This window comes from Echinops telfairi, unplaced genomic scaffold, assembly GCF_000313985.2.
Source record: "Echinops telfairi isolate 266 unplaced genomic scaffold, ASM31398v2 ScPeMD7_20;HRSCAF=75, whole genome shotgun sequence".
In the NCBI taxonomy this organism is placed as follows: Eukaryota; Metazoa; Chordata; class Mammalia; order Afrosoricida; family Tenrecidae; genus Echinops; species Echinops telfairi.
In genome coordinates, this window is record NW_022103917.1 from 3,350,749 (window position 1) to 3,363,887 (window position 13,139).

The window sequence follows — 13,139 nt, forward strand, 5'->3', positions numbered from 1 at the left end:
GAGGGGGAAAAAAAGGAAAAGGAGCTGATTCCGGGAACCCAAGAGGCAAGCGAATTTTGGGAATAATGAGGGCAACAAATGTATAGATGTGTTTTATACAATTGATCTATGTATTGTGATGAATTGTATGAGCCCCAATAAATTGATTTAAAAAAAAATTTCTCCTACTCCATCCACACTATCCTCTGTGAGTTTCTTCAGACCTGTAAGGCACACAAAGCTTTTGCATCAGAGGATCTACCCTCGCTCCCTCTACCCGGCACTCGATTCTCCCCATTATGCACATACATCACTCCCACATGTCATTTCAGCCTTCATTCAAGTGTCACCTGTTCAATAGACCATACTCAGGTCACTCGACTTAAAATAGCAAACTATTACACAGCACTTCCCATCCCTACAGCACTATTGTTTGCCCACCTCCCACGTCAGCTCATATTAATAAGCCACTTCTTGTGTTTATTATCCATTTCCTCTCCAGACCTTACTGCTATATCTTTAGTGGCTGTGGCTTAGAACAGTGTCTGGCCTAGTGACACCAATTTGGAATGAACAAGTGCATGAGTAAACACTTATTGTTTTCTAAAAACTGTGATTCGATGGTATAAAACACACATTTGGGCTTTCTTAAATGCACATAGACCCTCTTTTCTCCACAAGCGTTGAGAAGAATTAAAACTATAAGATTAATGAAAAACACGCCTTGAGTATTTACCTAAAATCATGGGCTAGGTAATTTGCAGGTATGGAAAAACTTGACACCTGTCTTTTGACAAACAAGATCTGCAAAATAACTTACAGGAAAAAATAACTATGATGGCAAGTGACAGGCTGGAGGGCTGCTTAGAGGACGTTCCTAGTGTTTGGCAGTCGATACCACAAAAAGGAAATCTTTGCCACATAACAGAGATATTAAACGGTTGGCCTTGGATATGCCTGCCAGCGAATTCTCCACTGATATTCCAGCCATAGAATTCAGCAACCTATTCCTTTACTTCTTTACAAATAAATGGGGCTAATTTTGGCTCAACAGTGTATTTGCGTATCTTTTAATGCAATTTCATTGCCAGTGGGTGTTAGCCTTCTTTTTATTTGGTATTGCTATTTTAGTGGGTGAAAATACTACTCCCTGGTTGTTCTCAGGTGCCCTTGTTTCTTGGTTTGTTTTGTATGCACAGGGTTGGGCTTTCTTGGTGAGTCTATTTACAATTTGTATTGTCTGTGCACTTCTAAAGGACTTAAACCTCACCACATGGTTGGAATCCCTTGGCTAATATAAACAAGGCCTGAGGGCCATTCTAAATCTCCATATGTCATATGCAACCTGAGCTAGAAATCATTTGGGGGTCAGTGGCACAGAACCAGCCAACCCCAAAACCAACAATTCATGGCAATATCCCTTTGCAATGACTCAGCTCACACTTGCCTTGCCCGTTACATTGACAATGTGCCTTACAAAGGAAGCTTTCTTTACCTAGGGGGAAGCCCAAAAGCAAAGCACCCAGCTGATCTCCTTGAGGACTCTGGCAAGACTCACGTTGGTAGCATGTCTACCCCCTCTCTGCTCCTGTGTGATGCAACCTTCAGACCAGCATTCTGGAGCTCTTTGCTCCAGGCCTGGGAAGGTCAGATAATCATGGCATCATAAAGGTGGCACAATACACCAAATCTGCTATTCCAGAAGTATGAACAGTAGTGGAAACCCATTAGGAGTCCAAATAATGTCTAACTGCTTTTGAATCAACACAGAAATCTGTGTCATGTGACTCTGTGTGTCCCCAGAATAATTCAAAATGAAGACCAAAATATTGTATTTGGGATTCAATCCTTCAAATTGTTGTCAGTGTGGCTGTTTCAAGTGCATTTTCGATTGAAATGCCTTTGTGCTCTGGGAAAAGATATTTCATTCATTATACTATAATCAACATTGAAGTAATTCCCTGCAAAACTACCTGTGATAGTTACACAATTTCACGTCAACTTGATAAAAGAATGAAGGGGTGGAGTCTAGCCTGTCAAGCAGGTCACAGAATGATGATCCCCTTGTGGGCATGGTCTTCTCATGAAGTTTCTGGGAACTTTTTCTCTCTGGAGGCAGGACACACTATCTCTCTCTCTGCTACACATTCCTGTTGAGTAGCCACACTCAGAGACCTGGAGGAGCCACGTGGAGACCCGCATCAGTGCTGTGATGCTTCCACCGCCAATGGATCCACAAGACTTTTCACCCGCTGACCTATGATCTTCCTGCATTTGGCATCATTGCATGTGCTGCTCTGAAGAGGAATTTACAGATGAGTATCAGACATATGAGCTCATATCAGACTTATGGACTTGACCTGGACTGGGCTGCGATGTTTTCTGAATATACAATTGCTCTTCCATATAAAGCTCTTTCCTATACATACATGAGTGTCCTTGGTTTGTTTCTCTAGTCAACCCAGTCAAACACACTACCTTCATCTACAAGGGGGCTTCCAAAAGCTTCCCAGAAAAATGGAAAAGAAAGAGAATGGAACTTTTTCTCAAACTATTTGAAGTTCCCACATATGATGACACACACATTAAACCCTGACTAGAGTGTTTTTCAATTATGGCGCTGGAGAAGAACATTGAAAGTACCATGAACTGTATGGGAAGAATTTATTGGAAGTAGTAAGGCACCAGAGTGCTCCTTGCATACTCTTAACAGGCTTTGTCAGGAGAGACCAGTCGCTCTCGAAGGATATCATGTTCTGTAAAGTGGAGTGGAGCCGACAAAAGGGAAGGCCCTCAACGAGGTGAACTGACACCGAGGCTGCATCAATGGGCCAGGCATAGGAATGATTGTGAAGATGGCCCAGGACTTTGCAGTGCTTCTTTCTGTTGTGCAGAGGGTTGCTAGGGGTTAGAGTAGAATCCAAGACACCTAACAGCAACTCTTTACAGGAGCAGAAAAGCTCTCTTTCTCCTGCAGAGCAGTTAGTGGTTTGGACGAGCTGCCCTAGCCCTTAGCAGCCCAATGCATAACCACTATGCCACCAGACAGGGACCCTGGTGGTACTGTCAGTTAACTTATTTAATAACACAAGGGGTCACCATGCATCATAATTGATTCCATGGCAATGGGCAACAACCTGTATAGATTAATCTCAGCACATTATAGCTCAGCAAGGACATACTCAATGGATCCATTCTTTGCCCTCCCCACTAGCCTAAATTCCATCTCTACTCTTTCAAGTCACCATGCATTGGGCTGTTAACCTCAATGAATCCACCAGCCATTCCAAAGGAAAAAGACAGGGCTTTCTCCTCCTGTAAAGAGTGAGCCTCAGAAACCTACAGGGGCAGTTCTACCTTGTCCTGTGGGTCACCTTGGTCAAAATTGACTCAGGGCAATGAGTTTGAGTTTGAATCTTTCAGGTGAAGTTGTATTTCCTCTTACAACTGCTTCCATCTTGAAAAGGCATCTGGTGATACACAATGTATTTGTGATTGCAAATTCCATTCCCAATTCACATTGCTGCCACTCTGACATGATCCTATATAGATTATTAGGAAGTTGACGCTTACCCCCTTATCTCTATACCCATGTTCATGCCAGTAATGGGGAGCGAGGGGCAGGCCTTTCCCTTCTGGTGTTACCCCAGGCCATGGTTTGCCTCTGCTAGGCTCCTCCCTTCCCTTAAGTTAAAACACCCTCTGGTGAAATAGCATCTTCTTCCCTCTTGGAATGCCTTCCAAGGTACTAACACATAATCCTAGTAGCTACAATAATCAAAGATACCCAGGCAAATGCACATTTTTTCCAAGGATTGAGAATGGGGCAATGCATCTCCTGAGCTTCCTTGCCTTCCTCAAATGAGTAAGTTTGGATAGGCTCCGAGGCCATCATGCAGGGAAGCAAGGGCCATCTCAGGGTTGGGTGGCCAGGTGAGGGGAATTAGGCAGGAACATCTCTGCAGCTCTCTGGAAAAGGAACTAGCTGTTGTGTCCCTTCATTCCATTTTACCCAGAATAAAGAGACGTCTCCGGGCATATCTAAGTGTGCCCATACTAATCACGGAATGTGAGAGACTGGCTTCCTTTGCTGGTGCCCTGGCTCAAATCTGCCGTTCAGTGTTGTGATCAGCATTGAGTAGTATATAGTTTATGGCCTCTTGTTGCAGATACTTGCACCTCTGTCCAGTCCACCTGGGAACTGGCTTGGGTAGCGGGTAGCTCGCCAGACTGCACGCTATGCAGAGCAGGTGCTCAGCTGTGCACACAAAGGAGGGGCAGACTTTCCCTGAGAATTCACCTTCCCTTTGGGCTTGGCTGCGGAAGCCCCGGCAGAGACAGCACAGGGCTTGGAACCCAGGAGGTCCCTGGGAGGAAGACATAGGAATTTTACTCACCCTCCCCCAGACCCTCAAAGAAAATGGAATCATTTCAGAACTAAGGGGGAAATGGGCCTGGGGACAAAACAAAATCATGGTGGGAGCACTGGGATTGGGAGAAGAAACAGGCAGATAATGGCAGAAAATCTCTATCCCCAATGCTTTCTGTAAAAATTTGTAATATAGGGTTTGGGGCAACTGTAGGGCAGAATATGGGCCAGGACACAGAATCACAGAATGAATCTGCTCACCCCTCCAGGTACCACCACGTGGGGGGGGGGGGATGGTCAGAACACACCCTTAGGCCCTGGGTTCTGAAGATACAACACAGCACCTTTTCTTGAGAGGCGTTCCATGATAGGCAGGTCCAGGAGTTTCTTTACTCCTCTGTTATGCATGTGTGACTCTGTGCTTGCTTGTGGGGAAGAGAGAGAAACTGATTGTTCAAACCTCATTTTCAAAATGGAATATTTCAAGAGTGGGATTAAGTACATTTCTTCCACATTGAATGTTTCATCATTCTAGAGATGAAACATAGAGCAAGGGGGTGGCACCATTAAGCCTAGGGAAACATGCAGAAGTGGGAAAAGGGGAAGAGTACAATCTTTGTCCAACACGCCACAGGGTTTCCCTTCATTAAGTTGACCATCAAAGGCCAGATTGACCTTGAATCATCGAGGAACTGCATAGAAGATGGATGAGTAATTAGTCACCACTCACCGCTACGGAGTGGATTCCAACTCCTATGGGACCCTGAAGGACAGAGGAGCTCGGCCTGTGTGGGTTTCCAAGGATTTTAGGAAGCAGGAAGCCTCATCTTTCTCCTGTGGGGTGGCTGGTAGGTTTAAACCACTGACCTGGCAGCTGGTAAGCAAACACTTAACCCACTGTGCCACCAGAATCCTCTAGGTCCTGACAGCACCTTTAAATTCCAGATAATTTAAAAAATAACCTTTTTATATTTTCAACAGAGAGGAGGGGACTCGGCTTTACAATAAGCAGCTGTTAGTTGAGCACGTACTACAGCATGGTATCAGGGCTTTCTGATGTATCTGAGCACAGGCAACAAAGGGATGCACTGCGGTCTGTGCTTAGAAGAAAGGTAAATAGCCGTGCTTTTCAAAGGGATGTTTATTCCAGGTAGGTGATCCTTTTCATGATTCTCAATATTCATTTTTAATTTGTCTTTGGACTCCAGAATACATTAAGCGAATACCTCTAGATAATGTTCCCTCCGAACTAGTGAAGAAAAATGTTTTAATCATTGAAATTTCCCTAATCCTTATACCCTACATCCTTTTACCTGAAGGCAAAACATGATTCCAGTTTCTGCAGCCGGGGACCTAATTTGACTCAAAGGAAATGACTATGGACGTATTCCTTCTCCTTCTTCTCAGTATGGCTAGGGATAATGGAGTAAGGAGCGACATTCCCCAAGAAGCTCTGCTAGCCCGGTTCCTAAGCACTGGGCTGCTAGCCAAAAGACAGCTGTTTGAACCCACCTTCTGGTCCATAGGAGAAAGTTGTGACGGTCAGCTTCCGTGCATACTTTAGCCCTGCAGCCCTCGTGCCATATCACACGGGGTCACTCTGTGTGTCAGAAGAGACTCCAGGGCCGTGGATTGAGTTGCGTTTTAAGGTCTACCCCACTAGTGCAAGCAGAAGCCCAGCTGCTGCTGATCCAATTGATTAAAAAGATCTAGGTGGTTTGGGAAATAAGAAAATTAGAGCTACAATGAAAGTTAGAGAACTAAATCAATCTTTGGATGACTGGATTCAAGTTAAAGGGCATGAGGAAAAGCTTTACAATCTTCTCAGGCCTGCTGACTGCAGCATAATGCCCCACATCCTTTATTAAAATGTCAAATTCTATTCAGCTGGAAATTTTCTTAAACGCCAGAGAAGGTTTATCCTGAACACACCTGACCAACCTTTGGGTTTATATCAATTAAATGGAACTTTGACAGCTTGCCTCATACATAGCCCTCTCTTACATACCCCTATTTCACCCCGGCATGACATAAAAACCAGCAGTCGGAGCGACGTGAATTCCCCTTAATATTAAAACTTCTGATTCAAACGTGGTGATTTGGACGAAAGCAGTGAAGACAGCACATGAAGAGAACACATAAGAACACTGTGGGGGTATGCAAGTGTGCCAGCGAGCCGAGCTTAAGCCCTGAGAGTGGTGTTTGCAAAACAGGCAACTGATAGCAATGACCAACATTGTAGCACCAGTTGGTTTATGTGTACTTGTTTTATTTTTAATGAGAGAAAACAATTTCAAGAAAGGGGAGCCTTTGCCACTTCCAGAACTGCATCTTAATCGGACACCAGTATATTCAATAAAAATAAATGTGCAGCCTCTGAGCCAGAAGTAGCCAGGGAAAGGGAGAGATAGTTCCTACGAAATGTATCCATTTGTTAGGCAAAAAAAGGAAATCATGAGGTTAATCTAAAGCAGACTAATTCTCTCTCTATGCTGATTTATAAGCAAGTAAACCAACTATGCTTAGTTTCACAAGAAAATACTATCATTGTTCTGGCTTACTGATCCTCTTGGAGTCTGTTGTAGACATAGAATTGCATTTGTAGTCATTGTTCTCCACTTTTATTAATAACAGATTTATTGAGTTATACTTCACATTCCATAAAATCCTCTCTTTACAAGTGGACATTTCAGTGGTTTTTAGTGTATTTATATAGTGCAATGATTACCTATGTATAATTCCAGAAGGCAACAACTAAGGTAGTTTCTGTCACTATGGACTTGCCTCTTCTGGAGATGTAGTATCAATGCAACGCTGCAATATGTGGTCATTGTGTCTGGTTTCCTTCAGTTAGTATAATGCTTTCGCGGTTCATCTATTTTACGTCATGTATCAATTACTTCATTCTTTTGTATGGCTGATTCATATTACATTGCATTGATGTACAACATATTTCCCCCATTAATCAGTTAATTGACATTTGGATAGTTCCCACATTTTGGCGAGTATGAATAATGATGCATGGGCATTTATGTCCAAGTTTTGTTGTAGACATACATTTTCAATTCTCCTGGATATCCATCCAGGAATATAGTTATGTGATATGTTTAAATTTTTTGAGGAATGTTCAAGCTAATTCCCTCAGTGGCTATCTCATGTTATATTACCACTAATTATGTATGAGGCTTTCAATTGCCCCACACCATTCCTGTGGGAAAATTCTATTGTATTTTAATTCCATTTTTCATAGGACTTTTGAAAGTTGTGTATAAAAGTATATAAATGCATACATCAAAAAAGAAGAGTAGAGTAAGATTAATACCTTAACCAAACTATGCCAACAACCAGGAAAACAAAAACACAGTAGAAAACGGGTAAAAGAAAGAAAGTCCACAGCTTCCAGAAGAAAGGAACTTATATGGAGTAGAGCAGAAATAAATAAAACCGGAAACTTAATTAATTAATTAGTAAAAGGATTAGAAGTTGTTTCTTCAAAAACATTAACAAAAGTGAAAAGCAATGACAGCACAAGAGAACTTAAAAAAAGAGAATTTTAAGGAACTATAGGGTGATAAATTTAAATGTCAAGAAGAAATGGATAGTGTACCGAAATACATGACCTACCTATGATAATACAAACTAAAGCAGAAAATTTAAAGACACCTATAAAAAGAAGCCAAATGAAAATATTTGGTTTTCTTTAGATTGAGCTGCAATCATACTGATGGCTACAATCCTTCATCTTCAAAAGCAAGTGCTTCGAGTCTTCCTCACTTTCAGAAAGCAAGGTTGTTTCATCCACACATTGCAGCTTATTCATAAGCCTTTCTCCAATTCTGGTACCTTGTTCTTCTTCTAGTCCAGCTACTGAAAGTATTTGAGCAACACATAGTTTGGATAAGTATGGTACAACCTGATGCCCATCTTCCCAGATTTTAAACCATATAGTAGCTGAATGCTCTCTTAAAAAGACTGCTTCTTCATCTGTGCATAGGTCCTACTTAAGTACAATGAAGTGTTCGGGAATTATCATTTTGGGATTCCTAAGATCTCTGGACTGAAATTGATCAAAAACTGCAAGAAAGATGCACTGATAATCATTGGAAACTGGAATTCAAATGTTAGAAACTTTTTTTTATATAGGATTTTGAAAAGACCAACAACTTCTTTATCGCAAACACTTTTTTTCAACAACACAAAGGCAATTCCACAATTGGACTCTTTCATTTACTGTACACAGATGATATCAAATGGACTACATCTATAGGATGAGACTATGAGGAAGCTCAATATTGGCAACTAAAACCAGTCCAGGGGCTGACTACAAAACAGTGCATCAATTGCTGAACTGTAAGTTCAGGTTGAAGCTGAAGAATATTGAAACAAGCCAACAAGAGACAAAATATGACCGTGAGTCAGTTCCACCTGAATTTTGAGAACATCTCAAGAAATGATTGGACATATTGAATACTAATGACAGAAGATCCAATGAGCTGTGGGAGGACATCAAGAACGTCATTAATGAAAAAAAGAAAGCAAATGGCCATTGAAAGGACAGACAAAAAGCAAAGATCAAAGTGGATGTCAGAAGATAATTTGAAAATTGCTCTTAATTGTAGAGTAGCTAAAGCAAATGGAAGAAATGATGAAGTCAGAAAACCAAATAGAAATTTTCAAAAGGCAACTTGGGAAGACAAAGTAAGATATTATAATGTAATTTACAAAGATCAAGAGTTTGAAAATCAGAAGGGAAGAAGATGCTCAGAATATTATCTTAAACTAAAAGAACTAAAGAAAAATTCAAATCTTGAGTTGCAATATTAAAAGATTCTATGAGCAAACTATTGAATGAAGCTGGAAGCATCAAAAGCAGAGGGAAAGAACATACAGTCACTGTACCAAAAAGAGCTACTCGATGGTCAACCATTCCAAGAGGTAGCATGTGGGCAAGAACCAGTGATACTGAAGGAAGAAATTCAAGCTGCACTGAAAGGCTTAGCAAAACCAAAATTTCAGGAAATGAGGAAATACCAATTGGAAGGTTTCAACAAGCCGAGGAAGCATTGCAAGCACTCGTGTCTATACCAGGAAAATTGGAAAGCAGCTACTTGGCCAACTGAGTGGAGGAGATCCATTTTTGTGCCCAATCCAAAGAAAGACGACCCAATAGAATTAGCAAATTACATAGCCTTATTATTAATAGCACATGAAGGTAGAATTTTGCTGAACATTCTCCCCCAAAAGGTTGCAGGTACATTGAGAGGAACTGCCAGAGATTCAGGCAGGATCCAGAAGGGAATGTGGAACAAGGGATATCATCTCTGATGGATGTCAGATGGATCTTGGCTGGAAAGAGATTATCATAAAGATGTTTGCTTGTGCTTTATTCACTATGCTCAGGTATTTGACTGTGAACCATAACAAACTACGGATAGCTTTGAGAAGAATAGGAATTCCAGAAAACGTCATTGTGCTCATGAGGAATCTGTAAATTAATCAAGAAGCAGTTGTGTGAAGAGAAGAAGGGAATAGTGTAGGGTTTAAATCGAGAAAGGTGTGTCAGGGTTGAATCCTCGCACCATATGTATTCAGTCTATACGCTGTGCAAATAATCAGAGAAACTGGATTATATGAAGAGGGCTGTGGCATCAGGACTGAAGGAAAACTTTATTGACAACCTGCAATATACAAAAGAAACAACTTTGCTTGTTGAGATTGAGGAAGATTTCAAGCATTTGATGATGATGAAGAAGGACTGAAGCCTTCAGTATAGATTACAGATCAATGTGAAAAAACAAAATTCTTCACAACTGGACCACTAGACAACATCATGATAAATGGAGAAAATATTGATGTTGTCAAGGATTTTGTCACACTTGGATCCACAACCGATGCTCATGGAAGCATCGCTGGGTAAATCTACTGCACAAGACCTCTTTAGAGTGTTAACAAGCAAGGAGGTTACTCTGAGGGATAGAGTGTGCTTGATCAAATCGTGATGTTTTCAATTGCCTCACATGCATATAAAAGTTCAATAGTGAATAAAGAAAGTAGAAGAATAATTGATGCATGTTAATAATGGCACTGGCAAAGAATAATGGAAGGCCCATGGACTACCAAAAGAACAAACAAATCTGTCTTGGAAATGTATAGTCAGAATGCTCCTTAGAGGCAAGGGTGGGAAGACGTTGCCTCACGTATTTGCGCAGGATAGCAGGAAAATGTAGACCATGGAGAAGGATATTATTCTGTAGAGCTACAGAGAAAAGGGGGAAGGCACTTGACAAGTTAGATTGACACAGTGGCTGTGACAATGAGCTCAAATATAAAATCAACAGCGAGGATAGCTGAGTATGGGCAGTGTTTCATTCTGTTGTGCATAGGGTCGTTCCCTGGAGAAGGATATCATGCTTGGTGAAGTATTGGATTAGTGGAACAAAAGACGTTCAACAAGATGATTATCTTGAGGAGCTCAAATAAAAGAGCAATGGTAAGGATGGCATAGGATCTAGCGAAGTTTCATTGTGTTGCACATAGTGTTGCTATCAGGCAGAGCCAACAACAACACCCAAAACAGTTTTTCAATCACCATTTCTTGCTCACTAGCTCACGCTTGAAATGCTTGGGGAAACAATTCTTTGTAGTACAGTGACTTTGTGTATTCCTTCCAATATTTGTCAACACTCACTCATTGCCATTGAGTCAATACTGGCACATATCAACCCTACAGGTTAGAGTACAACTGCCCCTGTGGGCTTCTGAAACCACAGCTCTTTATGGGATTAGAAGCCTCCTCTTTCTCCCCTGCAGCAGGCGGTGCTTTTGTGGGGTATCCACTATGCCACCAGAGTCCCCAGAATCCTTCAGATTTATCAATTATTTCAGCTTGAAATATGCTGAGTGTGTTCTTAATTTTTGACTTTCTAAATTCAGATTTTTGCACATTTCATTGTAATACTTTACACTGTCTTCTCAAGTGCTTTTTGGCATTTTCTAATCAACTCTTTTTTTTAAATTATCTATACTATTCATGTTAGTTATTCTAAGTGCAACTGCTAGTTTCAGAGTTTCTTCTGATCCACTTTGGTCTTTCCTTTTTTGTTATAATTTATTGATCTTTCACTTTCCTCGTGTATGATGCCCTTTATGTCATTACACAGCTTGCCTTTAGCCATTAGAGTGATGTAAATATAAACCACAAGGAGATCCCACCTAACACCAACATTAATATATAAATGGGGGAAAAAGCAAACAGAAAATAAACAAATGCCAATGAGGGATTGGAGAGCCTAGAACCCTGATAAACTGCCGATGCAACTATGAAAAGGTACGACCACTATAGAAATCTGCATGCACATCTTTAAAAAGCTGAAAATAGAAATACCATCTACCGTATATACTCGAGTATATGCCAATTCGAATATCAGCCGAGGCACCTAATTTTACCACAAAAACTGCATTTAAAAATGGGCTGAAAACTCGGCTTATACACGAGTGTATATGGTAATCCAACAATCCCTCTACTTCAGATACAATTCAGTGTTTCCAAAAGTGAGCAATATTGCCCCCTTGGAGGTGCTCGATTGATCCAGAGAGGCGGCTGCAAAAGCAGTTGCCTGCATTTTATCCTGGATTTTGGGTGATAATACAAAAGTTATTCATTTTCAAGGGTCACTGAATATTTTTTTCTGGAAGGGGGTCAAATAATTTTAGGAACCCAGAGTATACATCCTAGAGAAAGAAGAGCCATGAGATAAATGTGTACATGCACACCCATGTTCATTGGAGCACTATTCACAATAGCAGAAAATGGAAATAACCTAAGTGCCTGTCAATGGAAGAATGAATACACAAAGTTTGGTACATGCATAAACCAAAATACTATGCAAAGTTATAGAATAACGCACTCCTCCCTTGGCAGCCTGACGTGATCTGCTAAAATGGTTCACTATTCAGTTGAGCCAGAAAACCCCACAACATCATGCAAATCAAGAGGGATAAATCTTCAGGTCCATTCTAAGAACACCCATGAAACCGCATTGGCCATCAAGGGTATACATGTCTGCAAAGTCACGAAATGTTTGACAGATGTCACTTTGCAGAAGCAACATGGAATTGGTAGGTGTGCCCAGGCAAACAGTGTGGTTGGACCCTGGGTTGGTGGCCCCCAAAGAGTGCCGAATTGTTGCTGCACATGCTCAAAAATGCAGAGAATAATGCTGACTGCCAGGGTTTAAATGTGGATTCCCTCATCATTGAGCACATTCATGTCAACAAATCTCCCAAAGGTGCACCGCCAGACTGCCAGAGCTCATGGGTTATCTCGACCATGCATGTACGCCCCCTGCCACCCTGAAATGATCTTACTGAAAAGAAACAAGTTGTTCCTGAACCAGAAGAGGAAGTTGCACAGAAGAAGATAGCCCCAAAGGACCTGGAGAAGCAAAAATGGATGGCTCAGGAATAAACTAAGCTTTAAAAAACGTTAATAGATGTTAAAAAAAATAGTGAATCCTGGAAGCATTTTATGATTGAACCTGGAGGAAATGATGCTGAGTTAAATAAGTCAATCACCAAAAGATATATATTAATGAGTTACTATTATAAAAAGCCAAGGAAAATTTTACATTTGGGGGAAAATATTTGATGGCTACCAGAGACATGAAGGAAGCAATGGGAAATCAATAATTAGATAATAAACATGGATTCATTTGAGTGACAGTAGGGACAATGTACAATAAGGGGTGATTAGCACAAGATTACTAAGAAAAGCAAGACACAGAGAGATGCT